The 27447-nt window shown below is 52.8% G+C and overlaps 4 non-coding genes across 4 annotated transcripts; 3 read left to right on the top strand and 1 right to left on the bottom strand.

Annotated features, from left to right (window-relative positions):
* Positions 1 to 856: 856 nt before the first annotated feature.
* TRNAI-AAU (transfer RNA isoleucine (anticodon AAU)) lies at positions 857 to 930 on the bottom strand. The gene has a single exon. It is a non-coding gene; the product is annotated as a tRNA-Ile (tRNA).
* Positions 931 to 5481: 4551 nt separating this feature from the next.
* On the top strand, positions 5482 to 5554 carry TRNAA-AGC (transfer RNA alanine (anticodon AGC)). The gene has a single exon. It is a non-coding gene; the product is annotated as a tRNA-Ala (tRNA).
* A 7349-nt stretch (positions 5555 to 12903) lies between these two features.
* On the top strand, positions 12904 to 12976 carry TRNAK-CUU (transfer RNA lysine (anticodon CUU)). Its single transcript has one exon. It is a non-coding gene; the product is annotated as a tRNA-Lys (tRNA).
* A 5268-nt stretch (positions 12977 to 18244) lies between these two features.
* Positions 18245 to 18353, top strand: TRNAL-CAA (transfer RNA leucine (anticodon CAA)). The gene is made up of 2 exons: positions 18245 to 18282; positions 18308 to 18353. It is a non-coding gene; the product is annotated as a tRNA-Leu (tRNA).
* Positions 18354 to 27447: the final 9094 nt, after the last annotated feature.

Here is a 27447-nt window from a genome sequence, read left to right on the forward strand (position 1 = left end):
ATAACTCTGCACCTCTCTGGTCAGTGCCTGTCAGCATCATGTAAAGCACCAGAATGGCCATTGTGGCCTGTGACAGCTGCACGGGGGAGGCTGGTGCCAGTGCTGGAAGCTCCTGAGGAGTGGGAGGGGATCTGGTTTGCTTGGCCTGTTCCCTCTCAGGCCACCTGTGCTCCTCCTCCCATTTCACCTCTTCCTATCCCAGCTCTGCCTCTTCCCCTGAGCTCTGCCACCAGCAGCCTGCTGCTCTCTCCTCTTCTCCCCACAGGCCTCTCCCCCTTCCCCAAGGACCACCAGCCAACCCCACCTCTGCAGAGACCCACCCACCCATCCTGTCACCTCTACCTCTCTGCCCCTCTCCTGAGCTCCCATGGCCAAAGCTGCTCATCATGGACTTCCTCCAGGGCCTGCTCCTTGTGCTTCTGCACCCCACCCCCAAGGGCCCTTCCTGTGCCTTCCCCAGCCCTCTGCCCACCAGAGCAGCAGCTGGGGGACCTGAGTGAAGAAGCAGAACTCATGAGGGAAGAGGAGCAGGGCAGGCAGGGACTTTACACTGGTGAGATATCTGGGAGGGAGCCTCTGAGGCCAGGGAGATGGGGAACACAGAAAGCCAAAGGAGCTGCTGTAGGGGCTGGGGCCCTTGGCAGAGGGCTCCTGATGTTACTTGCAGGGTGAGGTGTGTTGCAGCATTGGGAATCTGGGGATCCTCACCTCTCCCAGGCCCACTCTGCAGCCCTTCCCTCAGCCTGGGGTGGTGACTCTGACTTGCTCCCTGCCAACCTCTCAGCCTGGTTCCTTCAGCTCTTTGGGCCTCCTGCCCAGAGCAGCAGCAAGAAGGAAAGCAGAAAAGTCGTGCCCATGGCCAGCATGGGGCTTGAACCCATGACCTTGGCGTTATTAGCACCACGCTCTGACCAACTGAGCTAGCCGGCCAGACACAAAAAGTCTCACACGGGGCCTTTTTGGAAAAGAGCAACAGGCAGCTGCAGGGCCACTGGATGGAGATTTCCTCCCCTCCCCCACCAGCCTGGCCTCCCCTTTCAGACTCTCTCACCCATCCCCCACTGCTCAGAGCCCAGCTTGGAGTTCCCCCAGCCCCGGCTGCCCCTTGCCAGCTGTCCTGGGCCCTGCAGTGGGTCCCTCAGATCCTGTCTCTACCGCCCCTCCCCAGTGCCCTGATCCCCTTGTCCCCTCAGATCCTGCCGATCCCCCCACTGCCCTTTTCCCCTCCTCCGTCAGACACAAGCCCTGCCCGGGTTCTCCTTCACACCTGCCACTTCTCCCCCCTGACAGCCGAACTCCTCCTCCCTCTGCACTGCACAGTCACCAGCTGAAACCTTGGGCCCTGCCCAGGGGCTGTGTCAGAACGTCTCCCACCTGCACAATTCATGTCCACTGCAGGGGGTTTTTCTTCTCAGCAGGGTTAGGAAATGTTGGGGAGGAAGCAGAAGGAAGCTACAAGAGGGATCTCAGGTGTGTCAGGTCAGCACTGGGGACAGCTGGGGTTTGAGGTGAATTACCACTGGGGTGGGGGCAGAGCTGGGTGTGGCTGGGAGTGAGACACCCCCTGTCACGCACTAGTGTGTGCACATGGTGTGCAGGGACAGGGCTGGGGGGTGTCTCTGCAGCGGCAGGTCGAGGGCAGGAGCTGCTCCCGCAGACAGGGCAGAACAGAGCTCCTGCCGACAGGGAATTGTGTCTGTGTTACAAACGTGCTGGAGGAGCTGGCTGGCACAGGACTCCCCAGAACGACAAAGCTGTGAGGCACAGACTCTCTTCTGGCAGCCACAGCAGCACCTTCCCCACACCCATCACAACTGCCTTTTCCTGAGCTCCAGGCTGTGACTAGATTCTTTCCAATGCTCCTTTTCCATCAGCCTTTACCTTCCCCAGCAGGGAGAGAGATTGCCAGGGGAGGTCTTCTCTGCTCCCCAGCCAGACGTAGGGAAACATTCAGAAAGACCTACAACAGGGCACCACCGGGAGCTGAATCCATGATCTCCTGTTTATTAGTCAGGTACGTTAGCCAGCTAAGCCACCTTATTACGTCACTGCTTGCTGATAGGGAGGTGACTGTGTTAGTCTGTATCTTAAACCAAAAAAATGGTCTTGTTGCACTTTAAAGAAATGTGTCTTTGTGGGGCCAACGCACACGGTTGGACTGTCCACAACAACACCTTCCCATTCCCCAGCACAGACATTGTGCCAGAGGAAAGCTGGAGTTGCTGCCCAGAGGACATTGAGGACGGGAGGAGTTAAAATTCTCCTTTCACTTATTGTGCCCTCTGCAGTGGACAGGTCAGAATCCACCAGTCTCCCCTCCTCTCTCCCCACCTGCCCCAGTGCCAGGATCCCACAGGACACTGACGATGGGAGGAGTTAGGGGTTTTCGTGTTTCTTATGTGCCTTTTTTGTTCCAGACCCTTGGGGAGCGTTTGCAGAGGGGGCTGCCAGGGGCGGGACATGAGCCCTGCAGGGCACTGGTGGGTGTGTCTGTGACATCACAAGGGCCTTTGGAAGAACCTCAGATGATTGGCTAAAGGAGGTGGGGAGGTGGTGACCTCACAGACAGTCCAGCACAATGGCCAGGTGGGACAGGCTGCAGGGCCGGGGCCATCTCAGAGACCCCCCCCCAGGGCTTTGCCTCAGGGAGTCTCCTTCTTGAGAGCTCTGCCCTGGAGGCTGGAGAGAGAATTCATGGTGAGGAACGTGAGCGCAAGGAGGATCCTCTTTGGCCCTTTCTCCTTTCCCACGACTAACTGCGCTGGACGGCAGCGTCTGTGTGGGGAGGGTCAGAGTCTGATCCAGATGATTGGTTAAAGGAGGTTTACTCTCGGTAATATTACTCTGGTTGCTTTAAGTGTTTGGGAGAACTGCAGCACCAGTGAGTGGCAAGACCAAGATTTCCTAATACTGCATCTACACACAGGAAGCTAATTTCAGATGCAGCCAATGGACACACTATGGCTTATTTCAAACTTGGTTTTACCCCTGTCTTTGCAGCCCGTTTCCACAAAGCTGCTATTACTTGTACTTGTACTTGTACTTGTACAAGGAGGTTTACCCATTTCAAAATAAGCCGTCCCCTATTTATTTCTGAATTATTTCAAAGCAGCGGTTGCCTTGTGCAGAGGCTGGGATAGTTTTTTTGAAATAACTTTGTTGTGTAGAACCCCCTTATAAATCCAGGTCTGTCACAGGCACAGCAGCAGCTGCTCAGAAGATAACAAGCCCTGCAGGTCAGGTTGTCACTCATCAGCACCCCAGTGAAGGGGCATTAGGAAGGGTAATGGAGTGAAAGGAATAAAGGGCAGGGCTCCTCCCTGCAAAGCAGAGTGAAGCCTCCTGAGCAAGACTCTGGTCAGGTCTCCAGAAGCCACTCAACTTCCTTCATGTCTTTGGACATTGCTGCCTACTGTCCAGCAAAGGGTAACAGAGGAACACCCTGCACTTGTCTACTGGCTAGCAAGGGCTCGACCCCTTGGTTTTACGAGCACCATGTGCTACCCACCTAAACTATCCAAGCTACAGAGAAACAGCTCACAAGGGCCCTTTCAGAAAGGAGCAACAGGCAGCTGTAGGTACAGTGTGGTTCCTGGAGTGAGATTGTTGTCCCTCCCCCACTGCTCAGCATCCCACCCAGGCATCCCCACAGCCCCTCCCCCACCACCCTGAACCCCAACCTGGAATCTCCCCCTCAGACTCTGTCTCCCATTCCCCACAGCCCTGAGCCCTGGCTCGGAATTCCCTCAGACCCTGCTGCCCCTCACGCAATGTACTAGGCCCCTGCCAGGTTTCCCCTTGGACCCTGCCTGTCCCCTCCCTCTCTTCCCCTGAGCACGACATTAACATGGCCCATGTTCCCTGGCACAGGGGTAACAACATCAGCCCCTGCTGCAATGTGCTTCCTTTGGAGGGACCCCAGTCTGCTGCCTGCTCCTGAGCTCAGCTGCTCCCAGCTCACCCACAGCACACGGCCTTGGAGCAGCAGCTGCCCTGGCTGCTCTCCTACCACAGACACAGAGCCCACAGGAGCAGACCCCACAGCTGTCACCCCAACTCCAGAACCTTCTGCAGGTGCAGTGCTAAACCTGCCCACCAAAATGACCTACCTGCAACTTGTTCCTACCTGCTCCAGGGGTATCTCCCTTTTCAGGACATGGCTCACCTGTGCATCACCACTTTCTCTCACCTGAGGCAGCCCATGGCCCTGACTTCCTCTTTCAAATCCAGCCTGCACGTGAGAGCACTTCCTCTTCCCACCAGCTGGGAGACAAGATGATGATAGTGCTCTCTTGTGCCAGTGCACATCACTCAAAACAGACAAACCCAAACCCCCTGTACATTGTGAGCTTCCGGCGGGTGGGCCGCAAAAGCAGCTCCCCTTGATTCCTTGGGCAGGAAGTTACAAGGACAGCAGTTTTATGGGAGAATGTGGGTATTGATCCCACTACTTTGTGCAGGCTGAGCAGGCGCTCTACTATTTGAGCGAACACCCTCTAGAAAATGGGATGTTCTGCCCCAGTCACCTCATTGCTGACTCCATACGTCCCTGCAGCTCCCCTGGCTCCTGTCCAAAGATGACCCTTGTTAGCCCAGTTCCTACCAGCTGGCTGGCTGAGCTCTTTAGACACAGCTGCTAATTATGCCATGGTGACGGTTTCAAGCTCTATGTGAGCCCTTGGTGCATATTGACTAAGTGGCCTGGCTACTGTGGATGGGGAGGTTCCAGCACACACAGGGATCTGTGCAGTGCCAGCCTTGTGGGAGGGCTCTATGGGAATCCCTGCCTGCATCACAATGCCACTGCCTGGGGCTGCTGGTGCCTGGCAGCCTGGCTTTGCACTGCCTGGTGGCCTCTGACCGTGTCATCTCCCTTGGCTCAGAGTTTCACTGATCTTCATGGGCAGGTGATATACCTGCAACAGGGGTGGCTCTGTGAAATGCAGAGGTCTGTAGCATGTGGTGCTTTGGCAGATGCTTCATTCCTGAGAGCAGCTGCAGAGGAGATCATGGACAGTCAGTGTCTGTGGGAGGAGGGGTTCACATTGGGGCTCTGGGGTATATTTTTATGCTTCTAATTACTGGCCACGTGTGTGATTTATTTCTAGAGCTCTTTTTGGAGTGCCTCATCTGGGTGTGTTTACTAGCCAGAGCTGTCAGAAAGCACCCGCCAGCACCGGCATTGTGATGCAGGCAGGGATTCCCATAGAGCCCTCCCACAAGGCTGGCACTGCACAGCTCCCTGTGCATGATGGAACCTCCCCATCCACAGCAGCCAGGCCACTTAGTCAAGAGGCCCCAAAGTCTCACCTGGATCTTGAAACCGTCACTGTGACATTATCAGCAGCACTGTCGAAACCGCTCAGCCAGCTGGTTGGAACTGGTTTTACAAGTGTCATCTTAGGAAAGGAGTCTGGGGAGCTGCAGGGACATATGGACTCAACAATGAGGTGGCTGGGGCAGAACATTCACTTGCCCAGGGGGGAATTAGCTCAAATGGTAGAGCGCTTGTTTAGCATGCAAGAGGTAGTGGGATCGATACCCACATTCTCCATTGCTGGCCTTTCTTCCAAGGTAATAGGAGACCCCTCCCCACTTCCTTCTTCTTGGCTGCTCCCCAGGAAGCTCTCCATGCAGAGGGGCCATTTGGAGGTGCCTGTGCTCAGCTGTGTGCAAGGGCACAAAAGAGCACTTGGACCATCTTCTCTCCCACCTGCTGTGGGGATTCTGAGCAGTGGGGGAGGTGTAACAAGCCAATTCCAGAGGCCCCAGGGACCCTGCAGCTGCCTCTTGCTCCTTTCTGAAAGGGCCCTTGTGAGCTGTCACTGTGCAGGCTGGCTTGCTCAGTTGGTGTGAGTATGACTCTCCTAACACCAAGAGTGGGGTCCCAGTAAAAGGGAGGGCCAGAGCTGACATGGTCTAATCTGTCCAGGTGGAAATGGCCCATGATCAGTAGTTTGTATCAAAAGAGGAAAAACCAAGTCAGGTCACACAGGGGGATGTGGCCCATTGTCAGAGTCTAAGATGGAGCTGTTCACACCCAGGGCAGAGAAGCTGCTTTTTTTAGGAGCCAGCCACTCCCAGTCTCTGTTTAATCCTTGGTTGATGGAGTTAAATGTGCAAATAAACTGCAGCTCAGAGATTTCTCTCTTGATTTGATTTTTAAAATGTCTTTGTTGTAGGACTGCAACTTTTAAATCTGTTACTGAGTGTCCAGGGAGATTGAAGTGCTCTCCCACACATTTGTTTAATTTACCCTTTCTCATTTCTGATTTATGTCCATTTACTTTTTTACATAGAGACCGTCCAGTTTGGCCAATGTAAATTGCCGTGGGGTATTGCTGGTGCATGATGGCATGTATTATATTAGTAGATGTGCATGTAAAGGAGCTCCTTATGGTGTGGTTGCTTTCAGGTCCTGTGAGGATATTCGTGGTGTAGATATGCAAGAAGAACTGGCAGCAAGGTTTGTTGCAGGGCTTGGTTCCCAGTTTGGAGTTACTGTGTTGTGATCTTTAGTTGGTGGTGAGGATTTGTTTCATGTTGGCAGGCTGTCTGTCGGCGAGGACAGGCCTGCCTCTCCAGGGCTGTGAGAGTGAAGGATCATTGTCCAGGATGGTTTGCAGATCACTGATGATGTGTTGGAGAGGCCTTAGGTAGTGGCTCTTTGTGATGGCCAGTGGTGTTCTCTTGTTTTCCTTGCGAGACCTGTCTTGTAGCAGGTGGCTTCTGGGTACCCGTCTGGCTCTGTCAATCTGTTTCCTCACTTCCTTCGGTGGCTATTGTAGTTTGAGGAAAGCTTAGTAAAGGTCTTGTACATGTTTGTCTCTGATGGAACAGAGCAAATACGGTTGTACCTTCGTTCCTGGCTGTCTACAATGGATGATATAGTCTCCTCTGGATGGAATCTGGAGGTGTGTAGATAAGCAAAGAGGTCTGTGGGTTTTCAGTATAGGGCGGTATTTCTGTGACCATCCCTTATCTTCTGCACACTAGTGTGCAGGAAGTGGATCTCTTTTGTGGACTGGTGCAGACTAAGGTTGATGGTGGGGTGGAAACTGTTGAAATCCTGATGGAACTCTTCAAAAGCCTCCGTCCCAACCAATGAAGCACTTGCCCAGCTTTGATGGTGTTTGGATCTTATAAGGCACCGGAGGAAGCTCAACTTGTGCTGAGTGGGGTCACACAGACCAGGCAGCGCTGTGAATGACTGAGTCCAGCAGCACCAGCTGAATCTCCCTCCAGGCAGGAGGAAGTGTGCGGAAGGCTTTGGCAAGGAGAAGTCAAGTGCAGCTGGCATTTGTGTGGCGGGGGTTGGTTGGTTTTGTTTTTGTCTAAAACAGTGATATGTGATGTTTGCTTTTCCTCCAAAGATGAGTTTTGCAAGGCCGAGTGTTGCTCAGGGAGCAAGAAGTCTTGAGTTGAACTCCCTGATGTTCCCACCACAGAGTGTGTTTGCTGCTCTCCCTGACTTTGTGTTCCCTGCGTTTCTCTTACCAACATGCGCCAACAATGCTCAGATGCTTTGTATATTGGACAGACTTCTAAGTCCCTTAGACAAAGGGTTAATGGGCACAAAACAGACATCAAAACACTCCAGATCCACGAACTAGTTAGTCAACCTATTAATGTGGTGGACCATTCTATTAATGACTTAAGAGTATACATGTTACTGAAAAAATTTTTTCGCACCGCTATTTAAAAGGAAACAGCTGAGTTGTCGTTAATATTCAAATTCGGCACATTAACACATGGTTTGAACCGGGATGGGAATTTTCTGAGTCACTAAAAGGGCTCGTTTGCATACTTGGCTAAATCTAATTCTTGACCTCCCTGCCTCCCCCACTCCTCTACTCTCTGATTTGCTCACCTTGGACGTGTTTTTCTGATTTGTCCTCCTTGTCTACTGTTTTTGGTTCTGTTTGCCTTACATATCGAGTCTGTTCTGGTTTGGCTGTGGTCTGAAGAAGTGGGTCTGTTCCACGAAAGCTCACCTCAGGAATTATTCTGCAATTCCTTAAAGTGCTACTTGACTGACTTTTGTTTTGACAGAGTGGTTTGTGATCTGTTCCGAGTGGGAAGTTGGTTTCTTGCTTCAGGGCTCTGAAGAAAGCTTCGAAATGACCTTGGAAAGGTGAAGTTAGGTGCAGTACTTATCAGAGCACCGGCTGATGGTGGCTTGTTGGTCTAGGGGTGGGAGAGCTCCTGGGCTCAAGTCCTTTCTTCTGCCTTTCTCTGATATCTTACCCAGACATTTGGGGGGACTGATGTCTCTTTGCATGTTTTCCCTCTGTTCATTTGCTCAGTACAATGAAGCAGCCTTTTGCTACTGGATGGCTCAGCTCAGGCATTAGTCTGTCAAGATGTGCTCCCAACATCTATGTCCCTCCTGGTCATTGGGACAGCACAACTTGGTGGCGGAAGCCGCAAATGTCCAGCTTCTGGCTCTGCCTTTTTCTGGATTACTTGGCATTTCCCCCTTTCTGGGCTACAGTCCTTTAATTCACTGTCACTCCCACAGTGACCCAGGCAGTCCTCTTGTTCCCTGCCACCCCCTCAGTGGCTGTTGCAGAAATCCCTCCTTCTGGTTGTAGCTCAGCATGGGCTCCACATCCAGCGCTTCTTGGCTTTTCCTTCTCAGGTTTCACTCCTCCTTCCCTGGACTGCTTCCTACAACTCCCCTTCATCTGGATGCGCTGTCTATGAACCCTCAGCCCTACAAGGGGCTGCCCTTTTCCAGCAGCCTCTGTCTTTCCAGCTTCCATCCTTGATTTATAGCCCCATCTGCTCCTGCTGACAATCTCTGCTCCCAGCCTCTTCCTGCAGGTTCAGCCTTGGCAGTGATTCAGCCTTGCTGGCCACCTTAATCCTTGCAAGCCTGTGTTGGGAGGATTGGTTTGGTGCATTCTGAGGACTGAAAGTTGTGGTCTCTTCATGTGTTTTTTTGCTCTCTGTGTTTGTTCTGACCTAGGTTCTTTTTTGTGGCCTATCTGAGCAGCAGGGGACATGCCAGGCAGCTGTTCCAGGTAAGAAACCCCTCTTCCTCTACACTCTGGCCTCTCTGGGAGCCCCAGGGTTTACTCATAAATGAGTCTTTGGGGCAGGAGTCACTGCATGGACTGCTCATTCTTTCATTCTCAAGGCAAGTTCCTGACCCTGGCTGAGGGTCTGGGGTTAACCTGGTTCGTTCATGTCTTGCTTTGGAGGCTCTGGGCCAATGCATGGTGCTCTGCAGCTGGGATCTGTCAGGGACTTTTCTCTGCTGTGTTGGTCCTTTCTTCAGCCACCATTTGTGTGTTTGATGGGAACAGAAACCTGAGCCTTGCAGGCTGGGAACTGATCTCAGCTGAGGGACAGATTTCCTCAGTGCTGGCACATTTGCAGAGGAAAATTTTAAGAGTTGAAATTCATTGCAAACATTCAGGGCAAAAACTGAATGTTCTGGAGATAGAAATGAAAATATATTTTCCTGAAGAAAACCACCTGAAATGGAGCCCCTCTTCAGCTGCAGTCAAATGCTGCACCTCTGAGCTCTGCCCCTCTTTACCAGTGGAAAATGGTGAGAGTTTTGTTTCTCTGGAGAGGCAACTCTACCTTTCTCAGAAGCAATGTGCACATGACAATCTGGCAAGCCAAGGAGTGCAGGGTGCCAGTCAATGAAGAGTCACAGGTGCCCAGAAAAGATTCAAACGACAGGTCTCAGGGTGAAGTGGACAGCATTTAGAACTCTGAAAATTTCTATCTCAGTTCAAGTCAATGTGGGACCTCCTGGTAGCACAGCGGTTACCTGGAAATCTCTCTTTGTCCAGGGTCTTGGTTTTCTTATCCACAGGTGCACCTGAGTAAGGGCTTTTTCCTCCTGCTGGATAAATGAGTCCCACCAGAATTCCTCCCCCATTATCTCAGCTTTTTGGGAACCTCCCAGTAATTGGCCTGCATCCCCCACTGGTTCAAAGCCCTCCCCTTTCGTGAAGCCAAAGGGGTCTTGCTTCTATGTTCACCTGATTTCCTCTTAGGGAGGCCACTGCTGTGGCTGAAACCCTCCTGTCTTCTCCTCCCATTGAGCCAGCCACTGTTTTACTAGGGGGACGGGGACCCTCCAAAGCTCCACCATCTTCCCCCACCAGTGGCATGACAAACCTGCACTGGGCTTTGTTGGAAGGAAAACAGTTAAGCTAGTTGTGGACTTTGTTGTCACTCCACCAGTTCCTGCTGGTCTGTCCTGTCCCCTGGTTCAGCAACCCACCGGCCTGGCCGCTCTCTTCCTCATCCAGTAGCTTAGAGCTGAAAACTCAGAAAGCAGAGCCCTGGAGGGCTTCTAATCCCACCACCTCCAAGGGAAGGAAGGGAGTGTCGGGGGGGGAAACTCAGTCTCACTTCTTGAGGAAAGGTTGCAACCCAAAGACATTCACAAGATTTGTAGTTACGGCTGATCAACCCACACCAGCAGGAGAATGAAGTCCCACCACCCTGAACGTCTCTGAACCACTTGTGTAGAACAGCCAGACACTCAGACGCTTGAATGTCACTGAAGAGGATTTGCAGAGTTCCACAACAACCTCTGCAGAAGAGCTGGGGACCATGATTGGCTGGGGCAGTGGTCTCCTGTGTTTCTCACTTCCCTGATTCCTAGAGCTTTGAGTCCAGCAGAACTGGGGAGAAAATGGACATTAAAGAAAACTACTGGAGCTGCTGTGGAGAGCAGGTGCCACTTGGCAGGGTGCTCCTACTGCTCTTTCGTGTGGGAGGTGTGTGGTGCAGTGCGAGCTCCTGGGGGGCTGGCTTTGTGCTTTGGGAGTCTGGGTCCAGGCAAGCCCCAGCCTCACCTGGCCCAGACCCACTAGGAAGCCTGTCCCTTATGTAGAGGTAGTGACCATAAAGCCTTCCTCTGCCACATGGACTGGAGACCCTGTCTCTGGTAGGGTGTTTTTGGACAGCAAGAATTTGGCCGTCAGGTCAACAGAGTGGGGACAGGACAAGAACCTTGTGATCAACATCATCTCCTGGGCTGGGGAAAGGCTGGCCAGGCTGTGTCCAGGGCCCAAGTTCTTCTCAGTCAGATGTAGTAAGTAGCCAAGCGAGAGGAGGGATGGAGATGGCCAAAGCCCGTTTCCAACAGGCTGGCCAGCCTCACCACATGTGCATGCTGGAATCTCCTCCCATCAGGGCTCTAGATTGCTCCCTGCCAGCAAAGTAAACGGTGGCAGGGCCTTCCTTACCCAAATACTGACTGCACAGCTGCATAGGGCACCTCAGCATTTCCCATTTCATTCCATTCATTGCAATGGGAGCTGGGCACCTGAGTCCCCAGCCTCAGCCCTGTGTTCCTTCTGTGCTGTGTGGGCCATGCTGCCAGGGGACAGCGAGGCCCTGGAGATGCCAGAACTGCCCTGACAGGAAATATTTCCTAATGTCCAACCTCCTATGCTGCAATTAAAGGGGAATTCAATTTAAGTAAAATTAAAGGGGAGGATTTTATGATTTGTAGCTGTATTCTCAATTCGATAGATTGATTGATTGATGTTTGGTGTCTATCTATCTGTCTATCTATTGGTCATTACTCTGGCCAGATTACGGATTGGAGAACTCACTGCTCAAAGAATTAAATTTAAGCTTGAGAGAGAAATAAAATTGTGGAATGTGCAGACCTGAGCACAGAGATGTTCTGCATGTGAATTATGATACAGACCCAAAAGTGTGGATTTTGGGTCCTTTCCCTTCCTGTCACTGCATTAATGTCCTCCAAACACCCCGGGGCGTGGGGCTTTCTCTCGCCCTGGGCGCCTTCCAGTGCAGACCAAGTGCCTGTCTGGTGTGCGCTTTGGTGCCACACTCCCGACTGCACCATACAGGAGGCCTGTGATCTGCAGAGGCGTCAGATGAGATGATCTCTGCAAAGAGCCTGTGGCACAGAGCAGCCTCTGGTGTTCCCATGTGCAGCCGGCTAGAGCCCCAGAATATCCCTGAGAGAGTGGGCGGTGACACAGGGGTAGCAGCTCAGCCATGCAAAGGGGCTGCCAGGGGCAGGACATGAGCCCTGCTGGCCAGGGGCAGGTGTGGGAGTGACATCACAAGGGCCTTTTACAGCACCTCAGCTGATTAGGTAAAAGACTTTGGAAGGTGATGACCTCATAGAGAGTCCCTGACAGCAGCCATGTGGGACAGGCTGCAGGGCTGGGGCCATCTCAGACACCCCCGGGGCTTCCCCACAGGGAGTCTCCTTCCTCAGCTCTGCCCATGAGGCTGGAGAGGAACCAGGGTGAGGAAAATGAGCATGAGAAGGAGCCTCTTTGTCCCGTTCTCCTTCCCTCTTGACTAACTGCGCTGGACGACCGACGTTCACCTGGGGCAGGTCAGAGCCTGACCCAGCTGATGCTGAGCAAATTGAAGGCAGGGAAAACACTCGGTTAAGGTGCTGCCCTCCCCAGTGGAACTGAAGAGTGAATGAATCAGGGTCCTCCTTTCTCGTCCCATCGCTCATTGTTGTAAAGCACAACAGTCTGTGAGCCACGAATGCCCCTTGCTCTGGAGAGTCACTAACAGGCAATTTCCCACAGAAAACTCTCTGCAAATGTGTGTTCAGTCTTTATGAAAAAGACACGTGTTCTACTGACTGCACCGGCTCTGCGCTGAGATCAATGGTGTCAGCATTCATTTGTTGTGCAGAAATTGCCGTAGGTGCGTGAGGTGTTCGGGAGATGTAGCAGCACCAGTGAGAGGCTTGGCCAAGATTCACTCCAACAGTCTGTTTTCTTTGCATCTCACCTCCTGCAGCCCAGATAACAAAGACTGGAGTCCGGCCCTTGTGAGCACTTTGCCCCACACGTTTGACTTTTGCCCAGCTGACAGGCACATTTGACTCTTTCTACTCTGTGATAGGCTGTATGGAGCATTTTATTTGTGGCCTGGCTAGCTCAATTAGCAGAGCGTGAGACTCTTAATCTCAGGGTCATAGGTTCAAGCCCCATGCTGGGTGCTTCTGTTCTTGCACTAATGTATTCAGCGTACCAAACAGTTTTCACTGTTGTCCTGGCCTCTGTCAGGAAATGTGTTCTTCTCCTTGGCTCTAGTACAAACAAAGACAGTACAAGGAGGATTGGTGTAGACATTCTGCAGCCCTTGACTTGGAAGTTGTGGGGTCTGCCATGGCAGGAATCAGCTCTTAAAGCTGCAAGGACCTGGAAACCCTCAATCAGGAAGCTGAGACCATGCAGGCAGCAGCCATACCATGAGGTGCTCCTCCAGAGACCAGATGTCAGCCAGCCCCCTGAGTGCCCCCAGGGCTCCCCCACCAGGCCATCCCATGGCTCTCAGGCCTCCAGCCATTGGAAGAGGAAGTGGGGCCTGTCCTGCACTGAGTCTGAGCTCTGTGACCTCTGGAGTGAGGAGGAGGTGCTCCACGTAATGGGAAGCAAACAATGGAATGCAGAAGTGTTCACCCAGCTGGCCAAGGGCCTGACCACCTGGGGTCACCCTTCCTGCCCAGCTCACCATATCAGGAGTAAGGTCAAGGAGTTGCAGCAGGGTTATGCCCGGGTGCAGGACTCAGCCATCTGGTCTGGGGGTTGTCCCCAACACTTGCCCTTATTACCGGGAGCTCAAAGCCATCCTAGGCCCCAGGGACACCTACTCTCTCCTGGTCTTCCTTGACACCATGGCCGAGGAGCCCCAGCAGAAAGTGAAGCCTGAGTCAGGACCAGAGCCCAGCTCCAAACCCCCAGGGCCAGAGCAAGGACCATCCGGCCCAGCACCACGTGACCCAGCGAGGAGGTTGAGCTTTTGCTGGACGTCCCATCCCACAGCTCCAGCCAGACATCTGCCCAATGGTCATTCCCAGACCATGGCGATGGACTGTCCGGCATGAACCCCACAGGGCACCGCCCCCCCCGCCCCCCGAGGGCATGACCCTGGCATGCCAGAGCCTGGGCACACCGCAGCCCATGGATAAGGCCACGGCCATCAGCACCCTCACTCTTGGAAAGTCCCATGTGCCCCATGTCACCCCCCCCATGTAAATAGTTAGTGTATATAGTTATCCCCCCATTGTACATAGTTAGTTCTGATGGTGGTTGTTATGTTCCATGCTCAGAGGTGAGCTTTTAGGTTGTTTAACAAGGAATCAGTTTAATTTTTCACCCCCACCCCCAGGTGTTATGTGTGGGGATGGTGAGCAGGTGGTGGGGGCAGTGAGTGAGTTGTGGGGGCAGTTTGCAGGTCATGGTGGGAGTGTGCAGGGTGTGCACTAGGGTGGTCTGGGTTGTGCTCACTTGATCCCCCAATCAAAGTACTCCCATAGGGCCTCCCAGACATGGACCCACTCCTGGAACGCCTGATGGCTGCAGGCAGCAGCCCAGCTCACCTCTCCTCCTTTGGGCACCTGGAGGTGCAGCTGCTGGTACTGACACATCCATGGGATGGCTCTAATGCCACAGAGCACCTCAGCACAGCTTAGGAAGGAGGGAGGACCATGACGACATGTGGCCAGAGGACTTCCACAAAGAACCCCACCCCCCTCCCCCGCCTGGCTTCTCCCCTCCACCAAACCCACCCCCAAAGCAGCAGGCATGCTGAGGCCAACATCACAAGGTGGTAGAAAATTGAGTAATCCCCAAGTGGGGCCTCTTAACAGTGGGGCTCCTTTTACCTGTGGGGCAGGAGATATGTCCCAAAGGGGCATTCCACAGCTTTTGAGAAGCACAGAAGAACTCAGGGCTCCCCAGGGTGGCACAGTCGAATGGAGACCTGCCTCAGGGCCTCTAGCTGGTGCTGTGGAAGAATCTATTGCAGTTGGGACAGAGAAACATTAATTCCCCCTGGGCAAGTGTCTGCTCTTTTCCCAGCTGTGCACTGCCCAGCCCAGGAACTGGGAGAGACCAGAGCCCCTGATTCAGCCTTGGGAACAGGCCCTTCCTCATAGGCAGCTGCCCATGTCACTGTGGGTCACTTCCCCACCTTGCAGTTGTGCCCTGGGATAGCTGTTTGGTCTCAGCCTGTGGGCAGAACAATTCTATGCAAGGGGGAGGGAGCCCCACACCTGTCTGTGGTGCTTGTGGTGCCCTCGTGGGAGAAAGGGAAAGATGCTCAGTCCTGCCCCACACCGCTCACACAGGGGATGGGAACTGTGGTGGGAGTGGCAATAGCCTCAAGGGGCTCAGAAAGAGCTACAGGTGGTAACTCGACCCTGTGACTGTCTAACATGAATGAGGGTAAATAGGGCTGCCAGGCTGGTGCAGGGTTGCTCTGAGGACGCCCATTGACCGTTTCCTCTCCCACCTGGTGGGCAAGGGAACAGCTGTGCCTAGGGGGCTGCATTTGAAAGAGGAAGTCAGGCCTAGGTACTGCCTTAGCTGAGAGAAAGTGGTGATGCCCATGTGAGCCGTGTCCCGAATAGGCAGACAGCCCTGGAGCAGGTAGGAGTCAGTTGCAGGTGGGTCATTTCAGTGGTAGAGAAATTCTGTTGCTCTATCTCAGTTTTCATTCGTTTTTTTGGAAAGTCCTCGAATCCTTATTGCATCTAAAATAACCTCCAGAATATGAAACTAGTATAAACGATGCAGCAGAGTCTGAGTTTTCAGAGAGGGGTGAACCTGCTCATTCATCTCAATGAGGTGTTGACTTGGAAACCAAATCACAACTCATGGAATGACAGTATTAGTGATTGAAGTGCTGATTCTCCAGCTAATGTCTGCTTCCATTGATGCTGGATGTAGTGACAGGTATTCTGGCACAGCACAGTGAGGAGTCCAAGCCTATTAACCCAGGTGTTAAGTGTCCCTTGCAAAAAAATGAGGCGAGAGGAAGAAGAAATTCATTCCCTGTTTCGTACCAAGATTCTCATCTTCCTCCTGAGCACGAAGCCTTCCTGGGCAGGTTTAGCACTGCACAGGCACAAGGTTCTGGAGTTGGGGTGACAGCTGTGGGGTCTGTTCCTGTGGGCTCTGTGTCTGTGGGTAGGAGAGCAGAAAGGGCAGTTGCTGGTCCAAGACCATATGAGCTGGGAGCAGATGAGCTCAGGAGCACGCAGCAGGCTGGGGTCTCTCCATCAATAGCATATTGCAGCAGGTGGTGATTGTGTTCCCCCTATTCCAGGGAACATGGGTCGTGTTAATGTCGTGCTCAGGGCAGTGGAGGTAAGGGGATAGAGAGGGTATGAGGGGACACCCGGCAGAGGTCTAGGACAGTGAGTGAGGCGCAGAAGGGTCTGAGAGTTCTCTGTTTGACCCTTTTCCCCCAAGGGTTGACCTGGTGCCTGTAATTCTTCCTGCCTGCACTGTCCACCCAAATGCTCCCTCACAGGGCATGTTTTGCAGCTCATGCCACAGAGGGAGGTGTAATTGTCACCAGCTCAGGCTAAGGGAGATGCTAAACTGTGGTTCCAAGCCATGTAAGTCTGGGGCTTAGCTGGGCAGAGGCAGTCACTGGAGTAGGGGGCGGAGAGCCATGAGCAGCAGGTGGGCAGGCCTGGGGGGAATACAGGAGAGAACAGCAGAACGCAGGCTGGTGGGAGGAGAGGTGAGAGCAGGAGGCAGACTGCAGCGGAAGAGGCAGAGCAGGGATGGGAAGAGGTGAGCTGGGAGTGAGGGGAGAGCACAGGTTGGACCTCAGAGGGAGGAGGCTGAGCAATGTATCTGGCGGGGATATGGGCACAGTGAGCAAACCAGTGCCTCCCCCATACTTCTACAGAGCTCCAAGTGCTCACATGAAGCCTCCACTTCTCGGGACCTTCCCGCCTTGGCACCAGCCGTTTGGGAAGAAGGGGCCTTTGAAATCTGTGGGTCCTTTTGAAAGGCCCCCGTTTACATGGGCAGGGTGTGTTGTGAATGCGGCACTTTTGAATCACTCGTGGACACCTCTATGCTAACGGGGAGCTGCATGTTCATGGCAGCACCTCATTCGCATCTGCAAAAATCCCTTATTACCTTTCCCCTTTTGAAAGGAAGGGGCAGTGGAGACAGGCCCTGTTTGTGCGTCTCCTAAGTGCTGTGGGAACAACCTCTGGCACACAGAGAATCCATTCCTGGTCTTGCAGAATGGTTTCCTGTTTTGTTGAAGGAACCCCAGTTGGTAAGAAGGAAATGTTGAGTGGATGTGAACATTGTTGGTTGGAAGGTTTGGTTGTGTTTTGTCTCCTCAGGAGAAGTGCAAACTGGGGAAGCTATTGCACCATTGCTATTGATGAAGTTTTTAAAAGTTCTTGGTGCCCTTTGCTTTCCCGTTCTTCAAAGGGAAAGTGGCTGATGCACTGGCTTCTGAGAAGACTTTAGAAAAGTATCCAAAATGTCTCAGGAGGTATTTTCTGCAGCTGAACACTTATCACATTTGCCTAACAAATAAGTAGTCACTTGTTCAAAACCAGACAGAAACCGTCCTGCTTTCTCTTGTTGTTTCTTCTGTGGGATGAGCTAATTTCTGAAAGAATCCTGAACAGCTCTGCTTTCTTCCTCATTGCTCTTTTTTCTTTCATGAAACTTTAACACTTGAGGGATAGTGGGGAATAACAGCCAAGAAGAAGTCCCATCACTTGAGCACTTGATTGCCACGTATTTAAGAAATATGAGCATAGAAGAATTCCAACCCTCAGACTGTGTCAACATAAGTGAGTTCTTCTGAAACATTTTTTGAATGAAGGGGGCTCTTTCAAAAGAGCTCATGGATTGTCTTCACTCAAAAACCATTCTTTTGAAAGGAAATTGAAAGAATGCGTTGCTCCTTCTGCAATCAGTCGTCCTTTCCTGTTTCAGGAACAGCACCTCCTTTCCAAAGCTTCTTTTGAAACAACATGTGCATAAATGCTTTGCAGGGCCTGTCTTTTGAAAGAACCGTCTTCATTTAGGATCCCTGGTCCATTCTTTCGAAAGAGCGGGGGCTGTGTGGATGCTCGCTTTTGAAAGAGCAGATCACTCTTTTGATAGTCTTCTTTGTGTGTGGACGCACTCTTTGAAAGAAGTTCTTTTGGATGAGATCTTCTGGAGGGCTTCTTTCAAGGGATCTCTGTGGAGTACCCATAGCCTCAGCGTGGCAAACTGGCAGTTCCTCCTTCATCCATTTCTTTTCAGCTAATGGCAAAGTACCTCCCAGCATTAGATCATATTGGGGAGATTGCGTATGAAAGCCAGCTGAGCTGGAGAATGGCTCTTTGCTGTTGAAAGATTTGTGCTACAGATGAGTACAGAATGAATTGAGCCTGCCTGGCTCATCAAATATTAAGCAAAACTAGCATAAAGAGAGTACCTTCTTCAGCTGTGTCAGGATGGCCGAGTGGTCTAAGGCGCCAGACTCAAGGTACTGTCTTTCCTTCACCTGGGGGTTCTGGTCTCCTGAAGGAGGCATGGGTTCAAATCCCATTCCTGACACCACTTTCATTTTCTACATGCCAAACTGGCCTCCAGAGGCTCCTGGAAAGAACTGACCTGTCAGCATACTTCCACTGGCTGGAGTCTACCAAGCCTTGCTTTGGATTTCTGTTAGAGCAGTACCAAGACAGGCATAACTCTGACATGAACTTGGTGGGCAAGTGATGGTGAACCTGCAGTGTCAGTTTGACACTTGGAAGTTGCTGTGGGAGGAATATGTCTATTTGGGAAAGGATCCTGAGTCCTTATCCCAGCCATGTGCCTGCGCACAAAGAGCAATGGCCCCTGCAGGAGGTGTGTCATAGGGATAAGAGTTACCCCCACAAAAAGCACCACACTGGTGAAGGAAAAGACTTCTCTGTGTTTAGGCGGCTGACATTCAGCTGTATTGAATTCAATAAGGCAACAGATGAGCCGAACTGGACACCAGTAAGGCCATGTCCAGCAAGGCTGCTTGATGCAGCTAACTGGAGTATTTTATACCCTCACACAAACAAGTCCAGGGCCAGAAGCAGTTAGTTCGAGAAACATGAATCATTTTCAGAGAGAAAACCGTTCTCAGCAAGGAGGAACAGGCACTAGGGAGCAAGAGCCCCAAATGCAAGGAGTTCAGTGAGGCATTCCACTGAGCTCACCCTCCCTGCCAGGCCCAAACAGGTGAGGGAAAGTTCAAGCTCTTGTGCACATGCAGAAATAAGAAACAAGAAACGGCGTCGATCTAAGGTGGCTTCCACAGCACCTCAGAAAAGAAAACGGCTGTGACGTGACCCAACCAACCCGGCCGCACACCCAGCTCAGCATCCCCAGCTGGCCGCCCCCAAACTCCCAGCGAGGCCCAGCACACAATGAACAGCCCTCCCTTGGCCTGGCTGGACACCCACAGACATTGTTCCCTCCAGCCTTTTCCACCCATGTGTGCAATAAATTTTAGACGCTCTGAACTACGCACCAATGTGCACCACCAACAGAAACAAAAGCCTCAGTGGTGAGCGCTCTGCTAATCAGCTGGGCAACACTCGAGTCTCTCCGAGCAGTCACACAAGGGCACAGATAAGAGGGAACCCAGCCACAGCCACAGCACCGCACCCAGCCCTGCCCTGATTTGCCTCACTGCTGGGCACAAGGGCTCAGCTCCCTGGGATGCACTGAGTGAGGCAGCCGACTGGCGGGAGGGGTCCGATGCCCTCACAGCTGCAGGGCAGGTCACCCACCTGCCCCTGAGCTCAGCCCGTGCGGGAGGCAGCCGGACAGCTTAAGGAGAACATAGTGTCAGATGGGGCGGGGGGGCTCCTGAGTGCTGCTTCCCAGCCGCGTGCGTCAGCCATGGCCCTGACTTCCTCTTATAATCCAGCCTCCCGGTCAGAGCTGTTCCCGTTCCCTCCACGGGGAGGGGAGACGGTCAAGGTGCTCTCCTGTGCCATTGCATATGGCTGAGCACAGAGAGCCCCAGATCCCCACCAGTCCCGTGCGCTGGGAGCCAGGTGGTTGTTTGAATTCTGTTTTGCTGAAGACATCAGGCCTGGGCCCTCTGATTATTTACATGTCTCTGGCTTAACAGCTGGCAGGGCCGTTCAGCTGTGATGGTGGAGTGGTTAAGGTGTTGGACTAGACCTCCAATAGGGTTTTCCCTGGGCAGGTTCCAATCCTGCTCACAGCGAGGCCTGTGTTAGCCACACTCCTACCCTGGCAATGCAGACAGGCACTCTGAGCACAGCCTGAGCTTGCCACACAAAGGTGTCTGTGCCTGGGGCAAATGCTGAGGCTGTGATGCAGTTGCTGCTCCAGACACACACTGGCTGCTGCTGTTTGGGGGAGCCTCTCCTCCGTACCGCTTGCTGGAGGACCGAGGTGCAGACAGGTTTGAAGGAGGCGTCTGGGAGCTTTGAGTATCTCTGTGGAAAGCTGGTCCCAGGTGGGAGGGCCTGCGAGGGAGAGAGCAGGAAACGTGTGTGTGGCTGATCCAAGAGGCGATGGAGGGTGGGGTGAGGCTGACAGGAGGTGGGACCTGAATGGGGGTAGCAGTAGCGCAGGGCGGTCGCTCACGAAGGGCCAGGTGAGTGCAGAGCTGCAGCCTGTGTTTGAGGAGGTGAGAAGTGGGAGTCAGCGGAGGCTGCAAGGACAGGGGAGCTGTGTGAGCAGCAGGCCAGGAGAAGGCCCATTTTGCAAACGCTGTGCTAACGGAGCAGCTGCAAAGGAGCAGAGAGTGTCCGGGGAGACACAAGAGCTGCAAACCCTGCCCAGGGCCACCCATAGCCCCTGTCTGTACCCGTCCAGCAGGGACACATGGACAGAGCTGGTGCAGGACCCAGCCCCAGAGCGGAGCCTGCCCAGGTCCGGACTGTGCTGCTCCCAGGGCAGGCACTGCAGCTGGGGTTTTGTTCTCAGTGGAAGCAGGGGAAGAGGGAGCTTTGGTCTGGGCCTCGCCCAAGGTCCTTCCATCAGGGTTTTCCTTTCCACTGCACAGAGGCTCTGGGTGCAGTGGGGTGAGTGGCAACTTGGGAAGGGTTGAAACAGCTCCCCCTCCGCCCCAAGCCCTGCCCTCGCCTCTGGCTTTACCCCTTTCCTGCACCTGCCCCACCTGCCAGTGGGAACAAGGTTTGGGCTCCAGGCCCTGTGTGTGTCTCTGCGCCCTCAGGACTTTCTCTCACCCTTGGGGTTTGTCCCCTCACTCTCTGTGCACAGCCTCATGTGCTCCCCACTGGCACTTTCTCAGGAGCTCCCCACACTGCATTTAGTGCAGCCAGGGGCCCTATTCTGCCTGGGCTGTTGTGCCGGTGGGGAAGTGCCCAGCTCCCAGGGCAGCAGGAGAAAACGGCACTTTCAACAGCCTTTCTCTGGGCACTGCTGAGCAGGGACCCCAGGGGCTCCAGGGCGGGACAGCCACATGGACACCTGCCTCAGGCCCTGTGGCTGGTGCTGCAGACTGATCTATTGCTCTCAGTGTCAGACAGAGGGGAGTGTGACATTCATCTCTACAGGCAAGTGTCTGCCCCTTTCCCAGCCCAGCCCCTGGGAGAGACCAGAGCCCCTGAGCCAGCACTGGGGACAGGCCCTTCTTTCACAGGCAGCTGCCCATGTGAGTGGCTGCAGCTGAGCCAGGGCTGCCCCCACTTTACCCCCCTGTGTGGCTGGGGCACTGCACCCCAGCTGTGTTTGGGGCCCTGCTCACCCCAGGAAGCCGCACCGCAGGGGACAGGAGTGAGTGTAGCCCTGTGGGGCCAAACCTGATGTCCTGTGTCCCCGGCTGACCAGCCAGTGGCAGAAAGGTTCCTGGCAGCATTCACTTTGGTGAATATAAAAGGCTCATAGAGGTATCAGGTGAGGTGGCTGAGTGGTGAAGGTGATAGACTACAAATCCATTGTGCCCTGCATATTATGCAACCCTTCTATCAATGGCAGGTGCTTGCCAGAACAGCCGGGTTCAACTCCTGGGGGGTTTCTTGTCAAGAACACAACCAATCAGCTCAAGCCCCCACCCAGTGGCCTGGGACAATTTCAGCCCACTTGCTGGGTGCCTGTAAGGCGGTTCTCCCCCCCGCCCCCCCGCACCAGCACATAGTCTGAGATAGAAACAGCTTATTTAATAGCAATGACCATAACGTACCCCAAGGTTACAGTGACAGATGCCATGTGTCTAAGCAAAGAAGAGACAAACCCCTTTACCCAGATCCCATCCCCATACGCTGTAGAACCAAGTCTCTTGCTGGGGCTCTTGGCCCTTTACCCCACACACAGTTTCAGGGTGTACCTCCTGCGGTGCATCCCGAACCCAGAGCCCATAGATACGTCACAGGGGCAGTACGAGCTGCCCACTTGTCTGCAGCATCCCACTGGCTGCCCCTCCTACAGGCCAGCCAGCCACCCACCCACCGGTTGCGGTCATCCGCACTCTTCCTACATGCCATCCACCGCTGCTCCTACCAGCCAGCCACCTGCCAGTCAGCATTGTCCCTCCCTCACCCATCACACTGCTGGGGATTGCCCTGAAGTAGAAACCTGTGATTTCAGCTCTATGTGATCTTAGCTGCTACTTTGCAACTTCAGCTCTTAATACCTCCAGAAGGGCTTCATGAACACCCTAGCACCCAACTCTTTGTTGCAACAGGTAGTAACAGCCAGACCAAACCAGACCTACAGCTTTACAACCAACCAACAGACAAGACCAAATCAGCAAGCAAGCCAACTAACCTAATTAGTCCTGCTCCTCAGATGTTTACAATGCTTTAAATCAGGGAGCCCTTCATTATCAATGTCTTTTGCAGCTGTGGCAACTGCTCTGTCCACTACAACAACCCAGAGCATTGGTGAGATCTCACAACTCCCACACTGAGTGTCAGCTTAAATTGTGATTTTACAACAACGTGTTTACAATAGACCGAATCTCATGGCTGACTTGGGACCCATTAGGCTTTGCCTGAAAGGTATCACACACGCGCACCTTTGCACTCTCATGCAGATGGCCTCTGGGGGACACATTCCTCCCAGCCTCAGTAACCTTGTGTTCCTGCTGCCACATTCCCTACACAGAGGTTCAAATCCCATTATCATTGAATCTTTATAGTCACCAGCCTGCTGAGGTTTGTTGAGTTCCAGCCTGTGTGTGTGATGTTGCTTCCTACACACCCCCTCCCTCTGCCTGCTGCCTCCCAGCTTCTCTGCTGGCCACAGGAAAAGCACAAACCAACTCTGTGAGGCTGAGCTGAGCTCTGGCTGCCAGAGGTGGGGGTGGGATGATTTCATTTGCCTGACAGGGCCCAGCTTGTCTCCAATGGCAGCCCAACAGTGCAGTGCTCATCTCAGTCCCCTGCAGTGCTGCTGCCAGGGCCTCAGCAGGGCCCCAAACACAACCAGTGGTGCAGTGCTCTGGCAAAGAGGGGCAGTCCTGGCTCAGGTGCAGCCAGTGACAGGGGAAGGGCACCTCCCCAAGGCTTCATATGGTGCTCTGGTCTCTCCTAGCTCCTGGGCTGGGCAGTGCACATGTGGGAAAGGAGCAGGTACTTGAGCAGGGGAAATGAATGATGCTCTGCCATGGACAGTAATAGCTCCATCTACAGCCCAAGTCACAGGGCATGAGGCAGGTCTCCTTTCAACTGTGCCACCCTGTGCAGGCCCTGAGTTCTTCTGTGCTTCTCAGCAGCTGGGGAAAAGCCTCTTTGGGACTTATCTCCTGCCCCACAGCTGAAAGGAGCCCCACAGTTAAGAGGCCCCTTTTGGGGAGAGCTGATTTTCTATCCCATTTTGATGCTGGCTGCAGAGCACATGCTGCTTTGCAGGTGGGAACAGCCAGGTTCTGTGATCTTTAGAGAAGTCCTCTGGCCACTGCAGTCATGGCCCTCCCCTCCTCTTGTGCTGGCCTTGGGTGCTCTGGAGCATTAGAGCATCCCATGGAGGTGTCAGAACTAGCAGCCCCTGCTCCAAGGGCCCAGAGGGGGACAGATGAGTTGGGCTCTAGCCTGGAACTCTTCCTCTCACCTGCTGTCCCCTGACTTTCTTAGCCTGCTCTGGATGGTCCTTCCTTTAAATGCCAAGTGTGCAATAGGAATTGCCTGGCAGCTCCAGGTGCTGGCAACAATTGGGTGGCAATCAGGAGAAGCTGTGAAAAACACAACCTCACGCCTCAGGTATCTCTTCACAGACTGGTAAGTTGCAGGGGCTCGACCTATTGCAGCCATGTTGGTGACTCAGCCCAGCCAGAGTCCTATCTAACTCCAGTGGGCCTCACTCATCCAGCAGGAGGAAAAAAAAACTTCCTCAGGTGCACCAGTGAATAAAGAAGCCCAAGCTTTGGAGAGACAAAGATTTACAGCAACAACACAACCAACCAGCCGTCCACTGAGATTTGAACTCAGATTGCAGAGATCAGACTTCTGAGTAGTGCTTTTTACACCTCAGGACCAACCAAACGTAACTCCTTGGAGCACCTGTGACTCTTGACAGGCTGGCACCCTGCACTCCATGCCACCCTCCAGCTGTTTCACCTCTCAGGACACTCCTTCCTGCCCCATTTCTACCACTCTTCTCCCCTAGACATTAAGCCCAGCCCATCTTGCTGCCAGCTCCACCTGGTTGTAAGGCAACATTTCTTAGAAGCCCCCAAAAGGTGAAAAGGGTTAATATTTCTTTTACAATTACCAGCCTGCAGGGAATTAACAGAAATGAAGAGACTGGGGAGCTTGCTGGTGCGTGTGTATGAATATCTAGCTGAGGGAGGACATAAAGGCCTTGGATGTGAATTCCCAGAATAATTGACATCCTCTCGACACACACATTTACAAAGTGTGCAGAGACCTTTCCTGCTGGAAGTGATGTATTTGATAGACTCTGAATGAGCACCTCTTTATGGAAATAAGACCCAAAATTCTTCATGTCAGTCTCAACTGTCAGTTTCGCTGTGTAGCCAGATTTCAACAAAGGGAGGGGTTTGCTAGGTTTATCTGCATTGGCACTGACAAATGTTAAGGGTTCATTTCCATTTTCAGGATCCCCATACGATAGAAATCCAGAGCATGTTGGGAAAGGTGATACAACTATTGTCATACAAGTGGCTGCCTTTGAAAAGGGGAGCATGGATTAGAAAGAAGATCACTTTACCTGGAATCAAATACTCTATCACTGGCTGACATCCATATTTCACTCTTGCTTGAATCGCTAATCTTCAGATCCCTGTAAGACAAACTCTTCTTCCCCAGGCTCCTTTTTCTGTCCCAGCCCAGAGTAGTTTTTCAAATGGGTGTTGATTAAACTTTCTCTCCTCACGGGCACACCACAGCTTCCCCACTGACCTAGGTTCTCCCACTCACATAGCTACCATCACTCAGGAAGGCAGATTTCCTTTGTGTGTGGGACAGGGTCCCACAAAATTGCCCAGGCTCGTGACTGGAGAGGTACTCCAGCATCTGCAGTAGCTTTGTTGATTTTCAAAAGACATTTGACAGGATAGATCAGAAAGTGACTTGGGTGCTGTTGGAGTCACAGGGAGTGAATAGAAGACTGATCGGTTGTTGACAGGTATCAACAACAATGCTCAGGCAGTGGTAAGAATGTGTGGAGGGATGGGCATTTGGTTATAACAAGTATCTTCATCGTGCATCTTGACAAGATGGAGGAAAAAGTAGACGGAGTAGCTGCTCGGGATGATAATCTACAAGCTGAGGTTTGTGGATAATATAGTTCTCATTGAAGATGATGAAAAGAAGGAAACAAGAATGGTGCAGGTGCTAAATGAGGAAGGGAAGTGGTAAAGATGGATTATGAATATTGTTATACAAAAACAACGATATATGTAGATTAGAAAATTAGAAGGGAGATCAGTGCAGATGGGATCGAAGTAGAGAAGATCACATATGTGGGAAGCAACATCATATATGCTCTGGGCTGTGAGAAGGAAATAGCGACTTGAATTGTGAAAGCAAGTGCGTGTCTGAAGGCAATGGATGAGAACTGAAGAAACAAAGCAATTATGTTAGGAGCAAAGCTGAGTGTCTCGAACACGTGTGTATTCAGCAGCATGATGTGCGGTTGTGAGACATGGGTGATCAGGAAAGATTCAAAGAGAAGGATATTGGCATTTGAGAGGAGCTGTTATAAAAAGATCCTGATAATGGGAGAGATGCTGAAGCTCACCAATGAGGAATTCTACAGAAAGAAGAAACTGAAAGAAAACCTATTGCAGAAGGTTATGCAATGGAAGTTACAGGAATTTGAGTCTATCTGCAGAATGCAGGAGGAAAGAAAAATCAAGACCCTGGTATTTAACATTATGAATGGTTCAAACAGGAAAGGCAGAGCCCACAGAGAATGGGTAGATGGTGCACTAGATGGGTGTGGAGTTTGTCTACAGAAACTAAGCTGTTTCACACTGGACAGGGAAAGAATGAAGGAAATTGTATGGGAGTCATTGGCCACCAGTGAGCACTGAGCCACTGGTCCTTGAGGGTCTGTGGATTAGCTGGTTGAAGCGCGTGTCTTAGAAGCAGAGGAGCCTGGGTCCCATTCCCAGTAGTGCCTGGGTTTTAGCAATGGCGATGGGCTCTGTGGCTTAGCTGATGAATGCATGACCTGGCATCCACCCACCCTCAGGCTCTGTCTCCCATTCCCCACAGCCCTGAGCCCTGGCTAGGAATTACTTCAGACCCTGCTGCCCCTCACCCGTTGCGCTAGGCCCCCGCCGGGTGTCCCCTCAAACCCTGCCTGTCCCCTCTCTCTGCTGCCCTGAGCACAACATTAACATGGCCCATGTTCCCTGACAGAGGGGTAACACCATCACCACCTGCTGCAACGTGCTTCCTCTGGAGGGACCTGCTCCCAGCTCACCCACAGCACATGGCCTTGGAGCAGCTGCTCTCCTGCCTGCTCTCCTACCCACAGACACAGAGCCCGCAGGAGCAGACCCCACAGCTGTCACCCCAACTCCAGAACCTTCTGCGAATGCAGCACTAAACCTGCCCACCAAAGTGACCCACGTGCAACTCACTCCTACCCGCTCCAAGAGTATTACCATATTAGGTACACGGCTCACATGTGCATCACCACTTTCTCTCCCCTGAGGTAGTCCATGGTCCTGACTTCCTCTTTCAAATATTGCCTCCAGAGCAAACGTGTGTGAGTTCCCAGCAGGTGGGAGAGGAGATGTTCAAAGAGCTCTCTTGTACCCTTGCACACAGCTAAGCGCAGACGGCCCCAAATCCTGCCTCCACATTGAGAGGTTCCATGGGGGGAACCCAGCTGTAAGAGGAAGGGGCTCTGGTCTCACTTTGCGTTGGAAGAAAAGGCTGGAGAATACAATCCTCACTGGAGAAAACAGGCATTGATCCCACTGCCTTTCACGCGCAAAGCGTGTGTTCTACTTTTCGAGGTAATTCCCCAGGGTATGAGATAAAGCCCTGCCCCAGCCACCTCACTGTTGAGTCCATATGTCCCTGCAGCTCCCCAGCTCCTTTCCTAAGCCAACACTTGTAAGACCCGTTCCTACCAGCTGGCTGGCTGAGCTGTTCAGACAGTGCTGCTAATAACACCAAAATGACAGTTTCCAGCTCAAGGTGAGCCCCTGGGGCATCTTGACTAAGTGGCCTGGCTGCTCTGGACAGGGAGGTTC

Source organism: Carettochelys insculpta, chromosome 33 (assembly GCF_033958435.1).
Source record: "Carettochelys insculpta isolate YL-2023 chromosome 33, ASM3395843v1, whole genome shotgun sequence".
Classification (NCBI taxonomy): domain Eukaryota; kingdom Metazoa; phylum Chordata; order Testudines; family Carettochelyidae; genus Carettochelys; species Carettochelys insculpta.